Source organism: Sciurus vulgaris (genome assembly GCF_902686455.1).
Source record: "Sciurus vulgaris genome assembly, chromosome: 15".
Classification (NCBI taxonomy): domain Eukaryota; kingdom Metazoa; phylum Chordata; class Mammalia; order Rodentia; family Sciuridae; genus Sciurus; species Sciurus vulgaris.
The window spans coordinates 4139874-4154574 of NC_136476.1; positions in this window are offsets into that span (position 1 = coordinate 4139874).

A 14701-nucleotide genomic window follows, 5' to 3' on the forward strand; every position below is an offset into this window, starting at 1 on the left:
AAAGCGAGGCTCAGGAAAAATATAAACCTGCCTTCATGTAGCCTTTATCTTGGACTTCTAGGCTCCAGAACTGTGAGAAATAAATTTGTTATTTCTGCCACTCTGTTTTACTTTGTTATGGCAGCCCTACCAAATGAACGCAGGTGTCTTCCAAGAGCAGGAACAAGGCCAGACAGGATCAGATGGGTTTTCTTCTTTAGGTATCATAAAGGTGAATTACACTGACTGATTTTTGTATATTGAACCTATGTTGTGTGTGTGTGTGTGTTGCTAGTGTCATCCCTCTGGTGCAAAAAGGTGATTTACCAAAGTATTTCATTTCATAAGTATTATCTCTTCCCCTCAACTCAACATCCCCAACACCAACTATACCCACACACATGTGCACACATGTGCACACACAATCGTAACTATTATCTGGAGGTTTTAATTAAAACTCTTTCACCTAAATTATCAAAATAGTTGACTCAATTTAATTTGAGAGGCAGTTTGAGAGTAATGAGGGAAGCAGGCAGAGAATCAAATTAACGGCAAAAATATAAGTTTTGCATAAAAGAAAATTCAAAGAGGAAAAAGAATTTTAGTGTGCTCATATAGGAAAATTATGACTTGTACATCCCTACCATGTTATGGTACATTTAATAGGGTTTCCTAACTCCATTATGCTCTCTGGTCATAATATAATATCTGCACCCTAATTAATGGAAAATAAAATACAATTAATAAATATAAATCTTCTCCAAAACCTCAGTTTTTGACAGTTACTTGAAGGTTTATTTTCTCCCCACATATAATGTATCTGAGTGATTTAGAACTACAGTATGTCTAACAGACTCCACACCTACCATTGTAAGAAAAGGGTTTCATGCAAAACATGAAAATTGCAGCTTGAGCCATTATGTAGGCTATTTAACGTATGGAAGGCAAGGTCCACATCCCATACATGGCACTGGATGGACTTGGGAAAAGGTAGTTAAAGGAAAATAAGGATTAGTCTGGGAAGCTGTGTTATCCCCTGAGGCTCTTCAAACAATGCCTTTATCTGTTCTCCATTTTTTAATTGTCTTTTCCAGCAATGTGGCAATAATTTAGTAGTATTATGTACCATCACTTCTGAATTAGTAAACACCAGGGCCTGCTGAGTAATTACAGAATAACCTCATAATGAAATGCAGTGAAGGGTTCTAATTAAATTTTAATGTTGCCTTAAAACTATTCTATTTTAAAATGAGAATTTTCCAGCCATGTATCCTAATGAGTTATCAGAATGCATTATCCCACAAAAAATGTACAAATGAGAAGGTAAACATAGAATATTAGCACCAGTGGGCATGTGTGGGGTAACATTTATAATCAAAATTAATATATTTAAAATTATTAAAATATAAAAGCACATCAAAATGTTGTAACAACAATGGGGAAATATGAAAGTTCATATTTCACTTTGAAGGAGGAAAACGCTAATTATTCTTCAGTCAAGTAGCACAAAATTGAGCTTAAAGCTATCAATTTCTGAACATGAGACCAACACAAACAGAACATCCACAACTTCTGTATAATCACAGAGCTTAGAGAAAAATCACTAGCTAATCTATGAAATAATCCATTTACTTTGCTCTTCAAAAATCTGCCAAAAAAGCAGATCCTATTGCCTTCTGATAGAATCTACTGTATTCTGTTGTTCTACAGTCTTGCATCTGCACATCCTTCTGGGTCTATTGTAACTCCCTTTGATGCTGACCTAGGTAGACATGGTGAAAATTTGTTACTGATTTCTTTTTCATACTGCAGGAAGAATGTTGCAATCATCCTTTCCCTATTTATCTTGTCAATCCATTTTGTCTTTGGAAAAGACCTATCCCCAAGCAAAGCTGCCACCATTATCTGCTGATATCTGTTGTAGCTCTCCTCACACTTCTGTCAAACCACTTACATTGCTACTTCTACTCATAGGGCCCAATTAATGTCCTCTCAGATATATAATTTTAAATACAGTCATATTGCACCCAGAAGGGTATTGCCCAAAGAATTCTACAAAATGTGTTTCTGTTTTGTACTTCCTATCAGTTTGCTCTTTTTCTCCAAAATGTAGAACCAATAACATGTATTATGACTGACGAAATTGAAAATTTTATTTCCATTATCCACGCTCTTTTATGATTGGGGATATGTGTCCACTTCAGACCTGAATCTTAAATATCTCCCACTATTGGCCTTCTAAAGTTGTATGCCCCACACCCACACAAAGATGAAGATGCTGATAGTACTAATGATAAAGGTATTTGTTTACAGCTGACTATGGAGGGATATGTTGAAACCTGTCCGCACTGAATTCGTAAAAGAGGTGACATTTTCCCAGCTTTCTTCAGTATGTCTTTGACCAAGGCTATGTCTTGTTGGAACAAGACTAAAAGCTCTGGAAACTTATGTTAAACATCCTGCACAACTGAGGAAGAGACAACTTGGGCTTTTTCCAGAAATCCGTTTCACTCCTATAATTTTGTAGTGCTACAGGGGCTGGAACTTTCATCTAGGTGCAGGGAATTGTTGGTGTCATGCAGAACATGGAAATGGTCTCTGCTCAGTCACCAGACACTACATAGAGTTATTGGGGAGTGGTAGGACTAACCCTATGGTCACTTGAAGAACACTAAATAACTGCATTGGGCAATTTTTAGAGAACAAATTTGCTTCAGGACACAATCATCAGAGTCAGACAGACTTGAGTGAGAGTCTCTACTTTATGGCTTGCTTATTCTGTTCCCTTGAGCAATTTACTTAATCTCTCCGAGCCTCTGTTTCATCAGCTATAAATCGAGACTAATAACACCCACTTCATACAATTAATGCAGGAAATAAATGAACAATATGTGACAAGTACTTGGTATGGTGACTGGTTCAAGTATTCAGTTAGTGGTGGCTGTTATCATCACTACTGCTATTCCCATGTTGGTATGGTGACTGGTTCAAGTATTCAGTTAGTGGTGGCTGTTATCATCACTACTGCTATTCCCATGACTTGTGTCTTTCCCCATAAGTAGCAACCCCTTGGGGATCCTATAATAAATATAGTGTTCTTCCCTTGAAAAGCTTTGAAGTTGTTCTTGCCTCTCCCTTAGTCTTTACATCCTAATAATCACCAAGTCTTATCTACCCACCCTCTCCTTTGCATTTCTATTGTCCCTCCTCTAGTTCACACCTTTACTATCTCTCACCTGGACCTTTGAAGACTCAGTAAATGCTTATTAAAGCACCTCCTGTGTGCTGAGAATATAAAATATTTACCTCAAAATACTTATAATCTGATGATGCAGTAGAGAAACACAGACATTTAGGTAACCAGAATGCAAAGCCAAATGAAACAGAATGAATAAAACAGGAAGGTTTCACACACATATGATTCACCACAAAAGTAAAAGGTATAGGAAGGTTCCACAGAGGCACTGACTTTTGAGGGGAAACAATAAATAGGTTATGGTTTGGACCTTTACTATCCCCTGAGAAGTTCATGTTTGGAAAACGTGGTCCTCAAAATAGCAAGGTTCAGAGGTGGGGCTTTTAGGCAATGAGCAGATCATGCGGGCTTGTAATCTTATCTGTGGATAAATCCATTTGATGGATTAATAATTCGAAGGTACTACTGGGTGGTAAACTGTAGGCAGGTGGGGTAAGATTGAAGGAAGTAGGTCACTGGAGACACGCCCTTGGATTAAATCTTGTCCTTCGCTTCTCTCTCTCTCTCTCTCAAACAGGGAGTGGGGATTGAACTCAGGGGCACTTTATTACTGAGCAACATCCCTAGCCCTTTTTATTTTTTATTTTGAGATAAAATGTCTCGCTAGGTTACCTAGGGCCTTCCTAAGCTGCTGAGCTGTCCTGGAACTCGCAATTCTCCTGTCACTGGGATTACAGTCATGTATCACCACGCCCAGCATCTTTCTTTCTCTTTCCTAGCTTCCATGAGCTGAGCAGCTTACATTTATACCATAATGGTTTGCCTCACCTCAGGCCCAGAGCAATGGAGTTGACTAACCATGGATATCTAAGTTGTTCTTGTCGGGTGTTTGGGTCACAACAATGAAAAACTGGCAAATACAGAAATAAAGGAAGGCAAGACATTACCGTAGTCTGAGAAAACAGCATGAGCAAAGTCAAGACCTCAAGAAATATGTCACATGGATAGAATACTGTGTTGTACAGTAGAACTGAGGGCTGGGGTGAGCACAGCTGAAGATGGAAGTAATCAGTGAGGGGTCAGGCAGTGCTCAAAGAGCAAAAGCATGGGCTTTCACAAGAGCCCTTCAAAATCTACCTCTACCTTTAGTGGTTGTGTGATCATATACAAATTATTTACCTTCCCTGAAATTCATTTGCAAAACATAAACAAAATGCCTACTTCGTGCAGTTCTCCTGAGGATTAGATGAAATAATATAATACAATGCTTGGAACACTGCAGGTACTTCAGGAATGATAGTTATTTTCATAGGAAGCTGTTATGAATGAAATGTTTGTGTCTCCACAAAATTTATAGATTGAAATCCAAAACCTCAGTGGGTTTGTATTTGGAGATGGAGCCTCTAATTAAGGTTAAATGAATAAGGTGGGACCCCAGCCCAGTAAGACTGGTGACTTTATAAGAAGAAACATCAGAGTTGGCTATTTTTCTCTCCATGAGCACCCATTGAGGAAAAGAGCCCTCATCACAAACTGAATCACCAGAAACCCTGATCTTGTACTTCTAGCCTCCAAAATTATGATAAAATAAATTTCTGATTTAAGCCACCAAGTCTATGATATTTTATAATAGCAACTCAAGCTAACTAGTACAGGTGACATTTTATGGGTTTTTTTTTTCTTTATTTTATGGGCAATGGAGAAAACTTAAATATTTCTTAGGAGGCAAGAATTAATTATGTTTAGATCCAGTTATCTGAGAGTTGAAGGCTGTTGGGAATATCCTCTTTATTGACCTCCTGTCCTGTCTCTGCCTTTTCCTATCCATTCATGACAAATCCTCTATGACTAAAATAACCAGTATTGCTTGGATAAACTGCTCAAAAGTGTGACCCATAGAATAAATGCCCTTAGTCTGGCATACAAGGCTCTCTAGAATCAGGACCAGCCTCCCCTTTTCTAGCCTACTACTTCTTTTAGCTAGGAAAATCAGACCCTAGGTTGTGCCATGTTTGGATCTTGGCACAAGGCAGCTGTTCCTTCCACCAAGAATACTCTTTTCCATTGCTTTTAGAATTCAAGTAATCCCTTAACACAAGTGTCCATGCCATCTCCCCCAGGATGCCTTCCCTCCACTGAACTGTGGTTTATACCTCTGCCAAAACACAGTATATTCTCTAGGAAACTGTAAAGACATGAGGCCAATTCTTGTTCTTCCACATTACATGGCACAGAAAGGAATTTGAAGAGGGCTTGAAGAGAAATCTGAGCAGGAAACAAAAAGGCTAGGGACAAAGGAAGGGACAGAGACAGACTGAAGAGAAGGGGATTTAGGAGAGCAGAGTTGGTGAAGGAGGAATTGGAGTCACTCGATATGGGTGTGCATTGTGAGCTTAACCTTGACCCCCACCCTTCGATTCCCTATAGAGTCTCCAATACTTGTTACACTCCTATGCACAGGAATTTTCTAAAATTCTTGTGAAACAGTGGATGGGAAAGATGGTCACTGAGTGGTCATAATCATAATCATAGCTAATATCTGTTGAAGATATACCAGGTGCCAGACATTGGGTTACAGTATAAATTTTCAGTATTCTATATACTATGTTCTTTTTTTATGCTGAAATATATGTCTTTCTATTGGTATAAGGTGTTCATTCGTGTATGTGTTTGTGTATGTGTGTGTTTAATCTGAAATCTCATTCCAAGAATTATCCAGATATATGATGCATTAAAATGGAGTCAAGAAGATTCATTTAGAAAGTTTTTTAATCATATTCCTCCCTATTTAAGACCTATGTTAACACCCCTATGTAAGACCCATAGCCAGTTAACTAATTGTTGTTAATTCCCATTTCCTTCTTAATGAAGGAAAGAAACTTTTCTTATGTCATTAGTCAAGTATATTGTCCTCAGTGTCAAGAATCCTTAGGAAAACCTGGCAAAGAATATGGAAGGGGCCCTGAGGGAAAATGTCAAAAGGAAAAAAGGAGGCACCAAGGACCAGCCCTGGCTTGAACCCCTGGATTCCTTTCTCCTGGGGCTCAATTCTGTACCCCTTCCTCCCTGCTATTTTGCTATGGCCAATCCTCACTTCTAGGACATTTTAAGTAAAAACTTCCCAATACCCAGGGTGCAGCTCAGTGGCAGAATGCTCAAGCTGAATTCCATTCCCAGTGCAAACAAACAAAAAAATAAACAAACTTCCCAATAATTCAACCTGAAGATACTTAAAACCAGGACAAAAGATCCATAGTACAAGCCTGACCTATTTACGAGTGAAATAGCATCTGGAGACAAAATTTATTTTTTAAATAGAGATTTCAGCCTGACACTGCAGTGTACACCTATAATCCCAGCAATTCAGGAGGCTGAGGCAGGGGGATTGCAAGTTTGAGGCCAGCCTCAGCAACTTGGCGAGGCCCTATCTCAAATTTAAAAAATAAAAAGGACTAGGGATGTGGCTCAGTGACAAATCTCCCCTGGGCTCAATCTCTAATACCACAATAAATGAATTAATTTAATTTAATATGGAGATTTCTGGTTTCATCAAATAAAAATTATTATGAGTATTATCAATTTGCTTTGATGTTTGCAATTCCTAACCAGGCCTTTTTAGAACTTTACTGCATTATCCATGTCAGTCCTCACAGAGGAAAGTGCTGAATAATTACAAACTTATCTGGCAATGGGAAGGGTAGGAAGTTACTGGATCAAGAACTGGTCTTCAGATGGCCCAGGACACTGACTGAGAGTTCTGCTTTAATTTTGAAATAAGGAAAACAAATTTTGCTCTTTGCCCTTAGCCAGCTTAAGTAGGAAAAGGGACATTGTCTTGTTTTAACCAACATGTTGCTGATTTTAAGGAGCTTGAGAGGATTTCAGCACTCAGGGTCAAATCTCTAGAAATTCAGGAATGGCAGAGAGGGCACTGTGGGGCCCTATGCATGACGCCACCCAGGCACTGAAAGCAGATGGCTTATGTCTCATCTCATATTCTGCCTAGAGAAGGCAACTTTTATTTCTCAGCCAAGTTTCATAGTCTGAACCTGGCAATAATATTTGGTTATAAGGCTACAGTTAAATAAAACTGGTTCCAGTAATACAATCATTTTCTCTTTTTTTAAAATCTTTATTGTCTTTTATTGCAAAAGCAAATAAAACACACATTATTGCCTTGCACACCTGTGACTTCTTATTGCAAGTTTCTCCAGCCCTCTGCCTGAGGTTTCTGTTTAACTGCAGAAATGAGCTCACCACTGTGCAGAACAGACCAGGGCTGTTAGGGAATTAATCAACTTTTGTCCCTTCCATGACAAACAGAAGGTGGAAGGTCATTGTTCCCACAATGGGACAACTGAGGAGTATTCTACAGTCTTTGAAGGCCCCCAGTGAGTCTTGGCTCCCCATGCCCCCAGCAGTGACCTGGTCTGGACTGATTTCCTCTCTTTCTCTGATTCAGGGTTTCCTAGGATCACCTCCCAAATAAATTGCCATGTGCATCTGAGAAACCCAACCTGAGTTGTGCCCATAAGCAAAGAATCTCAGTTCCAGTGGTGTAAACAATAGAATTTTATTTTCTTATAATTCTGAAGGTTAGAAACCCTAGATCAAGCAGTCAGCAGAGCTGATGCCTTCTGAGAGATCTCTTCTTGGCTTGTAGATAGCCAGCTTCTCCCTGTGACTTCACAAAGTCTCTCCTCTGTATGTTTCTGTATCTTAAATTCTTCTTACAAGGACACCAGTCATACTGAACTAGGGCTCATCCTAATGACCTCATTTTTACCTTACTTCTTTAAAGACCCTATCTCCAAATACAGTCACATTCTAAGGGTTAGGGATTAGGACCTTAGGCTCTTTTTCTGTGTAGGGGAAAAATGATGTTACCAAAGAAACGTAAACTCATTGATTTCCTTATTTTATGCAGTTCAATTTAAATGTGAATCCCTTTCCTCAGAAAACTTGGAATGGAACCACCATTTGATCCAGCTATCCCACTACTTGGTTTATACCCAAAGGACTTAAAATCAGCATACTACAGTGACACAGCCACATCAATATTTATAGCAGCTCAATTCATGAGAGCAAAACTATGGAACCAACCTAGATGCCCTTCAACAGATGAATGGATAAAGAAAATGTGGTAAATATACACAATGGAATATTACTCAGCCTTAAAGAAAAATTAAAGTATGGCATTCACAGGTAAATGGATGAAACTAGAATCATGCTAAGTGAAATATGCCAATCCCAAAAAAAAACAAAGGCTGAATGTTTTCTCTGATAAGCAAATGCTGATCCATAGTGGGGGGTGTGTATGGAAAAATGAAAGATCTTTGGATTATACAGAGGAAAGTAAGGGGAGGTATGGGGCGGTGGGGATGGGAAGGATGGTAGAATGAGACAGACATTATTACCCTATATACATGTATGAGTACACTATTGGTGTGATTCAGTACCATGTACAGCCAGAGGAATGAGAAGTTATGCTCCATTTGTGTACAATGCGTCAAAATGCATTCTACTGTCATGTATAACCAATTAGAACAAATAAAAAAAATCTTAAAAATAAATGTGAATCCCTGTATTAGAAAATTCAATTTCAATCCATCCTAAACTACTTTTCTTTCCTTGGTCACTGAAGAATTATGGAAACTTGTGAGATTCCAAGAAGACATGGACAATCTTCATCTTAAGTCCACTCCCCTATAGTCATTGCTTGTATCTCCAGGCTCCATGGTAGGCTTTGGACAGCAGATTCTAGGGACTTTGGTATCCAGAATCCAGTCTTCAGATGCATTCACTCGCCTCCAGGGTCCAGTCATCTCCCCAGGACACAGGTCCTCAATGACACAAAATGATAAAGAGTAGCATTTAAGGGGATGGTTCAGGAGATTGAACCACATAGGGGGCTCAGTCCTAGCTCTGTGCTTTGCTAATTACATGACTATGTGCAAGTTACTTCATCTCTGCACAGTTCAGTTTCTTCATTTGGGAAATTTTGAAAAAAATAATCTCTGACTAATACTCATATTTACCTATTTCAACATTACATTAAACCTTATCATTTATTTCAGATGAGAAAAATAAAGCCCTTATCCAAGTCAAGTAGCTGGTAAGTGACAAAGCTAGGACTCATATTCAATTCTCTGACAACTGGAGTCAACTTCCTAGAGTTAATAAAAATCAGAAGGTTAATCTAAAAGTTGTTAAATACTTCCTCTCTATCTTGATCCAATGCAATTTTATTACTGGACCATGAAGATCTGCAATAATGGGAAATTACAAGGAAGTTATGTCAAATATTTATTGAAAACATGCTTGTATTGATTAGGACAACCAGTGTCTAAATCAAGCTCAGGAGCTGTAGTAAGATATTTGCTCTGAATCTGTGCAGGTTTAACTTCCAAGGACACACTTATGTTCTGGTGTCACAAAGCAACATCAGCATTAAGGAATTTGGCCAGGAATTTAACCTAAATTAACCCTGGCCCTTTAACCAAATATCTGTGCTATGTCCTCATGGGACAGGTTTGTCCAAGATGGTCCTAGGATACCCCTAGTTCCCAGGCACACCAGGCTGGTTGATCACCATCTTAGTGTCTCAGACAGAAAGAGAGAGAACAGGTGGCCATTTCTTTGTCAGACTGGGTCAGAAATGATGATTTCTGAGATTGTTTTCAGTCTAATCAGTGCACAGAAGCAAAGATGTTATCAGGTTCTTTTATGTTTACCTTTCCAATTTAGTAGTTGATGAGAAAGTGTCACCAAACATGGGAAAAATAATCACTCTAGCAAGATTACAAGAGAAGCCAAATAGAACATAGTAGAAGGTGAGAGAAAAGATAACTCTTGGGGAAAGGCTATCCTCTCTCTTCTAGACAGAAGTCCTGACTTTCTGTTCTTCCCTGACTGCTACTCCCACCCTATACTCTATAGTCACATCTGAAATCACTTGTTGGATTTATTTGCTTGTTTCTTTTTCTTACTATATACTAAATTCCTTGAGAGAGTCTTACTCATCACTGAAGACCTTGACACAGAACAAATATTTATTAATTACTGGTTGATTAAATGAATAAATAAACATTGGCTTTTTTCCTCCTATTTTTCATTCACAATACATTTTGCTACCAAAACCATCATTCCTTCCAGTGGACATTGTGCCTTGAAAAGGATATCTTTCCATTTGAATCGTATAACATCATACTACATTATTACATTGAGCCATTTCTCAGAAAAGAGTGATTCTCTAGCTTTAAACTACACATCTATTTAATAGATATGGGTATTTTTTATCTAGTCTTGTGTCTTGGAAGTTTTCCAATATTTTTGTTGAATCCATCCAACATTTATTAAGCACTCACTGAATATTTTGTGTGAAGATCAATAATTTGTTAAAAAAAAAAAAAAACTGTCTAATGTGCCAGGCACAGTGGTGCAAGCCTGTAATACCAGTGGCTCAGGAGACTGAGGCAGGAGGATTGAGAGTTCAAAGCCAGCCTTAGTAAAAGTGAGGCACTAAGCAACTCAGTGAGACTCTGTCTCGAAATAAAATACAAAATAGGGCTGGGGATGTGGCTCAGTAGTCAAGTGCCCCTGAATTCAATGCCCAGCACACCCCACCCCCAAATTTGTCTAATGTTTTAGGATTGAGAGCTACAGAGATATATAATCTCTGCCTTCAAGGAGTATTTGATTCACTATAGGAAATAAAACATATACACGAAAAGGTAACTAATAATGGATCTCATATAAAGCAATATATTTAATGTGCCAAATGAGAGGCATAGAAAACAAATGACAATAACCTTGATTATAATTATCTTGTCTTACCCATTATACCATGAGTACATTGAGGATATGTTATTTTGTAACCTTAGCATCTGTATTTCAAGAGACATTTGATTTTTAACAAGGTTTCCAGGTGATTCTGATATACACTGAAGTTTAAGAATCACAACTGTGAACAACAGGAAGGGATTGAGGGATCTGAGGCAAGAAACTGGCTTAATAGAGGTGTTTGATGAAGATTCACCTAGCAGAATGCAAGATGGAATGGAATATGGAGACACTGGAGATATAGGGGGGACAGAATGAAAGTTGCTGCATTTTCCCACAAGATATCAACAATGGAAGCATTATGAATAGTATGAAGGGAAAGAAAGGAGTAGCCATGGAAATCACTGAGAAAGAAAAAACACTGAACTTGTGACTCAAACATAGAGGAAGAATGAAACATAACTTCAACATCTCTAACTTAAGGAACTGGATTAGCAAGAACAACAATAACATGCTAACATGTATTAATTGCTGTGGCAGTGACAGTGGCCTGGTCACCTCAACATAACGGAATCTAGAAAACAAGATTGTCGCTTTTCTGGCCTTCTTCACAGGCAAGGGTATACATGTGACTTTTTCCAGGCAATAAGGTGTAGACAGAAGTCTTCAAGAGGCTTTTCTGATGAAAGAGACACTTGATGTCAGTCTTGCCTTTCTCCCTTCTCCCTGCCTTGATATGTATGTGATCCCTGGAGTTGTGATAGCATGGTGACCATAAAATGATAACCATGAATATGAAAACCCAACATACTAAAGATGGCAGAGGGGAAAGATTTTTTTCCAAATGGGGTCTTTGGTGGTATCCCTAAGTTGCTGCTGCTGACCTAGAATTGACCACCTTCAGAATTCTAGTTCTGTGAGGTCATTAAATGATTTGTTTCCTCAGCTATTATTAACTGGTGTTCTGTTCCTTGCAGTCTAATACAACCAAGCTGATACCCTGACTACATACCAAATATCCATCCAAATGCTTACAACAATTTGATGAGGAATATGTTATTATTATCCCCATTATACAGATTAGTAAGTAAGTCACTGAGAAGTAAAATAACTTGTCTAAAGTCACATACCTAGAAAGTAACCCAACTGGGATCTGAAACTTAGCAGTCAGCCTCCAAATCCCTCACTCTTACCACTACATATACAGTCTCTCGATAATGGTGATAGCACAGATGGAAATAAGGAAGTTAGAAACAGTTGTAAACAGCTGAAAATCTGAATGGGAGCATCCATCAGGAAGTTAGAAATGCAAAGTCTGAGATACAAGAATACAGAGGATATTATTTAGGACAAGCAGCTATCTGCATTAAAATAAGAGTTGATTTGGAACCTGTAGAAGTTCCAAATCTTCATATCTACAAGGTGAGCTGAACAGAGCCTTACATGTAGCAACTCTACCTTGGCCTAAATAATGATGTGTGGTTGACAAAAGTACCTTCAGCTAGCCAAAGACTGGCACTCTTATTAGTGCAAGCATTTGAGTTTTGGCTAATGAGTACATTGTTTAAAGGGTTCAGGGCTGCTTTCCATTCTCTACTGCCAGGGAAGATTTTTGGCTGTGCACAGCAATTCACTAGTATAGGCCAAGGCAGAACATGACCTCAGTCTTCTAGCCAGCTGCCAGTTTGCCAGACTGTGCTGAACCAGCAAAACTAGCAAAACTGCCCAGAGTCTGGAATGGGACTCCCAGGGCTGATGACTGTCCTATCACCCTTCAATATCAGGGCAGTCTGACCTCAGAAATGAGAATAGATGTCACTTACCTTCACAGTACTGGGGTTCAGAATAAAGGGGCAGATGTTCATAAGAACTAAGAAGGGAGAGAGTGGAAAAGGGTGACATGAATTCCAAATAATAAAAATAATGAAAATAAAAGCTTGGTTTTGTTGAGCACTGACACCATGCCAAGCTCTGTGCTGAGTGCCTTTCATGAATTCATCTTACACGAACCATGTTAATCTCTAACAGAATCACAAAATCTCTAAAGAAAATTATCATTAATCACTAAAGATACCTTGGCACTTGCCAATTTTTTGTTTGGTCGGCTGGTTGAGTCGGGGTTTTTTTTTTTTTTTTTTCCTTTTTCTTTTTCCTTCTTTCTCTCTCTCTTCCCCCGCCATTATTTCCTCTAAGGCCTAACAAAGGTTGGTTGGAATATTCTACTGATGTCCATAACACTGCAATCATTTTCATGCAAGGCTGACAAGCAGGGTAACAGGTCAGTCCTATGGAGAACAGGTTGGCCTGCCTGGGAGAAATACACTCTGAGGTTAGACATGGTGATGCACACCTATAATCTCAGCTACTCAGGAAGCTTAGTGAAGAGGATCACAAATATCCATACTGGGCAACTTAGCAAGACCGTGTCTCAAAAAGTAAAAAACAAAATTTTAAAAAAGGGCTAGAGGTGTAGCTCAGTACTAGGGCACTTGCCTAGTATGCACAAGACCCTAGGTTAAATCCCCAGTACCTCCTAAATAAATAAATAAGAGAGAGAGAGAGAAAGAAGTATATTTTCTAAAGATGTAGGTGGTTTCTTTGATGGATCTGAGCAAGGTCAGTTGAAAACCTATGGAAAGGTTTCATTATTCTAGATGCCCTTAGGAATATTTATGATTCATAGGAGAGGGTCAACAACATTCAACAAAATATCAACATTATATGAATATACAAATGGTATGCTATTACTCCATGTACAAACAGAAACAACATGTATCCCATTTGTTTACAATAAAAATAAATTTTAAAAAAATCAACATTAACAGAAGTTTGGAAAAAGTTGATTGCAGCACTTCTGGATGACTTTGAGGTGTTCAAGACTTCAGTGCAAGATGTGACTGGCGATACAGTAGAAACAGTAAGAGAACTAGAATTAGAGGTGGAGCCTGAAGAAGTGACTGAATTACTGTAATCTCATAAAATTTAACAGATGAGGAGTTGTTTCTTATGGATGAGCAAAGACAAGTGGTTTCTTGAGATAGAATCTACTCCTGGTAAAGATGCTATGAGCATTATTGAAATGACAACAAATAATTTAGAATACTACATAAACTTAGTTGATAAAGTATGGTAGGGTTTGAGACAATATGAAGAGAGAGCAGTAGATCTTCATTCTTTGAAATGCTATCAAATAGCATCACATACTGCAGAGAAATCTTTTGTGAAAGTAAGAGTCAATCAATTGCAGCAAACCTCATTGTTCTAATTTTAAGAAATTGCCATAGTCACCTTTAAGAAATTGCCAACCTTCAGCAATCACTACCTTGATCAGTTAGCAGTTATTAACAACAAGGTAAGACCCTCCACCAGCAAAAAAGATTGCAACTCACTAAAGGCTCAGATGATCATTGGTAATTAATGCAATAAAGTATTTCTAATTATGTACTTTTTTTAGACATAATGCCATTGCACACTTAGACTACAATACAGTGCAAACTTATGTGTTTGGTTGGGGTTTTTTGTTGTTGTTTTGCTTTTTTGTTTTTGTTTGTTTGGTACTGGGGATTGAACCCAGGAGCACTTTACCACTGAGCTACATTCCCAGTTCTTTTTATTTTTTATTTTAAGACAGGGTCTCCCTTAGTTGCTAAGGGCCTTGCTAAGTTCAAACTTGTGAACATCCTGCCTCAGTCTCCCAAATCGCCAGGATTACAGATATGCGCCACCATATACAGCTAAATATAA